This window comes from Salvelinus sp. IW2-2015, unplaced genomic scaffold (genome assembly GCF_002910315.2).
Source record: "Salvelinus sp. IW2-2015 unplaced genomic scaffold, ASM291031v2 Un_scaffold1530, whole genome shotgun sequence".
NCBI lineage: Eukaryota > Metazoa > Chordata > Actinopteri > Salmoniformes > Salmonidae > Salvelinus > Salvelinus sp. IW2-2015.
In genome coordinates, this window is record NW_019942968.1 from 10,147 (window position 1) to 16,871 (window position 6,725).

The following is a 6,725-nucleotide window of genomic DNA, read 5'->3' on the forward strand; positions in this document are numbered from 1 at the left end:
CCTCTACTTTATATGGACTGACAGCTAGGGTCGCGTCTACTGTTAGTATGATTGACTAAGCCTCTAGTTAGATTAGCATTGACTAGGCTTACTGTTAGTATGGATTGACTATGCCTCTACTGTTAGTATGGATGATAGCTGCGTTAGTAGATGACTAGCGTCGCTTACTTAATGATTGACTAGCCTCTACTGTTAGTATGGATTGACTAGCTCTACTTTTAGTATATGACTAGTGTCACTAGGCGTCTACTGTTAGTATGGATTGACTAGGCGTCTACTGTTAGTATGGATTGACTAGGCGTCTACTGTTAGTATGGATTGACTAGGCGTCTAGTTTGACAAACTTTGTCTTCTTTGTCCTCTCGGTCTCATCCTCTCGTTCTCTTTCTTCCCCTGACCTACTTTGGGCAGCTTGTAATATTGCTCAGGCTCTATTCCTTTGTCCCTCAGTGTGCTGGAGAAGACTGGGATCTTTCAAGTCTCTCCTGTCTTATCCTAGCGGCTGGAGAAGTCCATGCCAGTGAATGATGCTGGATGGATCCCACCTCCCTGGCCCGGCCCAATTGCTCCCAATATGTCCTGTGGAATTGTATTCTGGGGGGTTAAGGAGCTTATTTGTCTTGGAAAGGGCTAAGCAGTGATTCGCCATGGGAGCGGGGGAGGGCAGTGTAAAACCTTTCAGTGCAGAGTATCTCATTAAAGCTGAACTCTGTGTTTGTTACCTCTTGGAACACAGAGGGGGGAAATTTCCTCACAGCCCCACATAACTCACTGCTTCCCCAAATCAGACTGGAGTAGTGGTTTACCAGGCGGCTGGATGATTTGGGGAAGCAGTGAGTTATGTAGGGCTGTGAGGAAATTCCCCCCCTCCAGCCGCCTGGTAAACCACTACTCCAGTCTGATAACTCACAATCACCAGTCCCACAAGGACGTATCCTTCTCGTCAACATTTAGATAGGAGAGAACAGTTCTTACAATGTCATCCTTCATTTTATAGAATGCAGCAGAACATATTCCCCAACTATTGTGCATTGTTAATGTCCCTTTGGTTATTTTGTTCAATACCGTCCCTGGTCATCCCGCAACAACAAAAAAAGAGGCAGAAATTATATTTCTGTGTAAGGCATTCAATGTCACACTCCCTTACAGCACACGGCTAGGCTATATGTCCCACTAATCCACTCTAGAGGGAGTAACAGTGAATCCTGCTGTCTGTTCGTGAATCCACCATGAACTACTGCTTTTGGATAAACTGGTTTAAATACTTTACATTTCTCTGTAATAGAACAATGAGAATCACAATAGGAGCCATCATTCACATGCTTTGCAGGTATAAACGACGAGGCACCCACAGTTTCTCTGCTCTGCATAATGCTCTGTGATCCATCATGCATGAAGAGTAAAACAAGAACAATTAAGTAGTCATTTCACCTTCCCCTATAACCATATTCAGGGGAAGTTAAAGTAGAAATCACAGTGGAAAACAGTTACACTTAAGTCAATGCCTCGGCAACTCTTTAACTCGTTTAACTGCATCAAGACGAGGGGAAACGTTGTCTATCTCTGTAACTACTAGCTAACAGGGTAATATAATGTGGTAGTTACATTTGTTGTAGCTGTGTAACTACTAGCTAACAGGGTAATATAATGTTGTGTTTACGTTGTTGAATATCTGTAAATACTAGCTAACAGGGTAATATCATGTTGTGTTTACGTTGTTTGTAAGTTTCTGCTAGTATCAGGTTTATGTTTGTGTTACGTTGTTGGTGTTCTAATGCTAGTAACGGGTATATCTGGTTGTGTTTACGTTGTTATTCTGTATACTAGTAAAGGGTATTATGTTGTGTTTACGTTGTTTGTAGCTCTCTAACTGCTACTTACAGGGTATATGATGTTTGTTTAGTTGTTGTAGTCTCTACTGCTAGTAAGGGTATATCATGATTGTGTTTCGTGTTCGTATGTCCTCAACTGCTAGTACAGGGTAATATCATGTTGTGTTTTACGTTGTTTGTAGTTGCTAACTAGTAGCTAACAGGGTAATTTTATGTTGTGTTTACTGTTGTTTCTGTAGATCTAGCTAACAGGAGTATCTATGTTGTGTTTACTTGTTGTTAGCTACTCTAACTGGCTAGTTAGGGTATATCATGTTGTCTGTTTCGGGTTGGTATGTCTCTAACGTGCTAAGAGACGGGTAATATGATTTGTGTTTACTGTTGTTCATATTCTAAATGACGCTAACAGGGTAATATGCCAATCGTCTGTGTTTACTGTTGGTTGTTAGCTCTCTACTGCTAGCTAACAGGAGTAATATCATGGTTGTGTTTACGTTGTTGATTAGTTTAACTGTGCTAGCTAACAGGATATCATGTTGTGTTTACGTCTGTTGGATGGTCTCTAACTGCTAGCTACACAGGGTAATATCTGTTCCATGGTTTCTAGTTGCTGTAGCTCTGTACTGCTAGCTTAGTATCATCATGTGTGTTTACTTGTTGTATGTTCTAAGTCTAGCTAGTAACAGCTCGGTACAAATTCATGTTGTTGTTTAATGTGTTGTAGCTCTCTTCTACTGCTAGCTATAAGGTAGATATTTGTCGTTGTTTACATTGTTGTAATGTTTATGCTAGCTAACAGGTTAATACATGTTGTGTTTAGTTGTTGTTGTATCTAACTGTACTTCCCACTGCTACACGTGATATTATTCATTGTGTTTGTTTATCATTTGTTGGTACTGCTCTCTAACTGCTAGCGTAACCACGGGCTAATATCATGTTGTATACGTTGTTGTATTGTCTCTAATGCTAGCATAACAGGGTAATATTAGTTGGTGTTTTAATTGTTGTATGGTCTCTTAAACTGCTAGGCTAAGCAGGGTACTGATATATGTTGTGTTTACGTTGTTGTATGGCTCTCAACTGCTAGTAAAGGAGTAAGATTATCATAGTTGTGTTTACGGTTGTTTGTATGTCTCGTACTGCAGCTACAGGGTAATATTCATGGCTTTATGTTGTTAGTCTCTCATGCTATCTATACAGCTAATATCATGTTGTGTTATTGTTGTATGTGTCTCTAACTGTTAGTACTGGCATTATGTTGCTGTTTAACATTGTTGTATGTATGTAGCTCAGGGTATTAATATTGTTGTGTTTATGTTGGTTATCGTGTGTCTCGGAGCATTAATACTATTAGAACATGGTGGTGTGACCGATGCTGTTCGTGCTTTTACATATGAATCTAAGTATTCATCAGTAATAAACGAGTGAGCCATGTTGCTGCTCACCAGAGAAGCTGAGAGAGTAATCTTTGCTACTTAAGGAGCTGACGGCTGTGAACACGTTAAAGATCAATTAAAGGTAGAACTGTACTAATTGGAGGATGGGGGATTCATCCAACGGCACGTTAGTTCGTCTAAGGCCCTCATCAAAAAGTAGTGCACATAACAAGGGAATAGGGTACCATTGGGAATGCCAAGCAATCTGTAGCGGGCATCTCTTTTCGTATATTGAGTTAGTGAAAAGGGTGTTGGTTAATATGTGTTCCAAGTATAATGGGAGCAGTTAATTAGAAACAGGGTGTTATAAAATGTGTTCAGTAGACGGGGTAGTAGTAGAGAACGGGTGTTTAAATGTGTTCAGTATGGTAGGGTAGTTAGTAAAAGAACGGTGTTGTTAAATGTGTTCGTCTGGGGGCAGTTAGTAGAACAGGGTGGTTGTAATATGTGGTTACAGTATCGTGCGGCATTAGTAGAAACGGAGTGTTTAATGTGCTACTGTGGCAGTTGAGAGAAACAGGGTGTTGTAAATGTGTTCAGTACTGGGGAGTTTAGTAGAAACGGGTGTTGTAAATGTGTTCAGTACTGGGGCCGTTATGTCGAGGGTGTTATAAAATGTGTTCAGTACTGTGGCAGTTAGTAGAAGGGTGTTTGTAAATGTGTTCAGTACTGGGGCAGTATAGGTGAAAGGGTGTTGTAATGGTGGTTAAGTACTGCGGGGCAGTGTAGAAACAAGGGTGTTGTAAATGTGTTCAGTATGGGGCAGTATCAGTAGAACAGGGTGTTTGTAATGTATTTCGTTGGTGGCAGTTAGTATAGAAACAGGGTGTTGAAATGTGTTTGAGTACTGGGGCAGTTAGTAGAAACAGGGTGTTGTAATGTGTAAGTACTGTGGCAGTTAGTAGAAACAGGTGTTGTTTAAATGGTGTCAGTACTGGGGGCGTTAGTAGAAAGGGTGTTTGTAAATGTGTTCTTACTGGGGCATGTAGTAGAAACAGGGTGTTGTAAATGTGTTCAGTACTGGGGCAGTTGTAGAACAGGGTGTTGTAAATGTGTTCAGTACTGGGCAGTTAGTAGAAACAGGGTGTTGTAAATGTGTTCATACTGGGGTAGTTTAGTAGAACAGGGTGTTGTAAATGTGTTAGTATGGAGATTAGTAGAAACAGGGTGTTGTAAATGTGTTCAGTACTGTGGCAGTTAGTAGAAAACAGGGTGTTGTAAATGTGTTAGTATGGTGCAGTTTAGTGAAACAGGGTGTTGTAAATGTTGTTAGTACTAGGGGAGTTAGTAGACAGGGTGTTGTAATGTGTTCAGTACTGGGCAGTTATAAGAAACAGGGTTGTTGTAATGTTGTTCAGTACTGGGCGAGTTAGTTAGACAGGGTGTTGTAAGTGTTCAGTACTGGGGGCAGTTAGTAGAAACAGGTTGTTGTAAATGTATTCAGTATGGGGCAGTTGTAGAACAGGGTGTTGATGTGTTCAGTGGGGCAGTTAGTAGAAACAGGGTGTTGTAATAGTGTTTAGTACTGGGGGTTAGTAGAACCAGGGTGTTGTTATTGTGTTCAGTACTGTGAGCAAGTTAGTAGAAAAGGGTGTTTGTAAATGTGTTCAGTACTGGGGCAGTTAGTAGAAACAGGGTGAATGTGTATGTTGGTTCAGTATAGGAGGGAGTTAGTGAAGAAGACGGGTGTTGTAAGTGTGTTCAGTACTAGGGGTCGTTAGTAAGCAACAGGAGTGTTGTGTAAATGATGTTCAGTACTGGGGCAGTTAGTAGAAACAGGGTGTTGTAATGTGTTCAGTACTGGGGCAGTTAGTCAGAACAGGGTGTTGTAAATGTGTTCAGTACTGGGGCAGTTAGTAGAAACAGGGTGTTGTAAATGTGTTCAGTACTGGGGCAGTTGGGGCAGTAGAAATATTAGTACTGGGGCAGTAGAAATATTATTTCCTGAAAAGCAGTTCCACTATCAAGAGTTGTCAAAGGAATTGGTTAGGAAAGGAACCCTTTAGGCTGGCATATTCTTGGCTCAAAGCAGAAATAACTAAATGTGATTCTCCCTAAAGCAGCTGTAGGTTTTCTAAAGAAGTGAATTGTAGTGATGCTGATTGATTGCAAGGCCATGTTTTGCCGTGAGTACAATTCATTTTCAGTTTGGTGATTCATATTACAAATTCAATTAATTTATATCAGTCTAGCGTGTCAGCGCCTACAGTAGCTGACATAAACTATCAGAATTTACATCACACGTCCAATATCTTTTTGGAATGTGTAACAGTGGTGAGACATTAACTATGTATTATGGACGTGACTATGTATATTTCATTTCAGTCAAACTGAATCCTGAACTATCCTGCTCTATCAATGATTCTGTCCAGAATCACACTGTATTAATTTGGCAATACTGACTAAATAATAAAACAAACTGTAGCCACATACCAAAGACACACACAATAACATTATAAAGCACATGTAAACCCAGTGGCAGAAAAAGGCTCCATTAGGTTGGAACCTCATTGTGAAAGAACAAAACTAACTAGCCAAGGTAACCTGTAACACTTAGTCAGAGAAATTGTCTGCTTTGTACCGTGAATACTTAGAATAGCAAAGTATTCATCTATTTTGTTGAAAAAGACAAAAAAAAATTGCCTTCATCAAAGCACATTGTGAGAGCTTACCTACTTGGTCTCTGACGGAAACGTGGACACCATAACAATATGCAGAGGTAACATCGTGGACACCATAACAACGTGCAGAGGGAGGATCGTGGATACCATAACAACGTGCAGAGGGAGGATCGTGGACACCATAACAACGTGCAGAGGGCACATCGTGGACACCATAACAACGTGCAGAGGGAGGAATCGTGGACACCATAACAATACGTGCAGCAGAGGCACATCGCGGACACCAATAACAAACGTGCAGGGAGGCCATCGTGGACACCATAACAATGGCAGAGGGAACATCGTGGACACCATAACAATGTGCAGAGGAACAATCGTGGACACAATAACAACCATGCCAGAGGGAACATCCTGGACACCATAACAATATGCGAAGGGAACATCGTGGCCACATAACAATGTGCAGAAAAGGGACATCGTGGACACAATACACACGATGGCAGACGAGGAAATCGTGGACACCATAACAACGTGCAGAGGGAACATCGTGGACACCATAACAACGTGCAGGACACCGTGGAGGACATCGTGGACATACCATACAACAAGTGCAGAGGGAACATCGTGGACACCATAACAACGTGCAGAGGGATCGTGGACACCATAACAACGTGCAGAGGGAACCATCGGTGGACACCATAACAACGTGCAGAGGGAACATCGTGGACACCCATAACAACGTGCAGTAGGGAAACATCGTGGACCCAGATAACGAAACGTGCAGATGGGCAACAGTCGTGGGAACCATAAAAAAACAACGTGCAGGAGGGGAACAC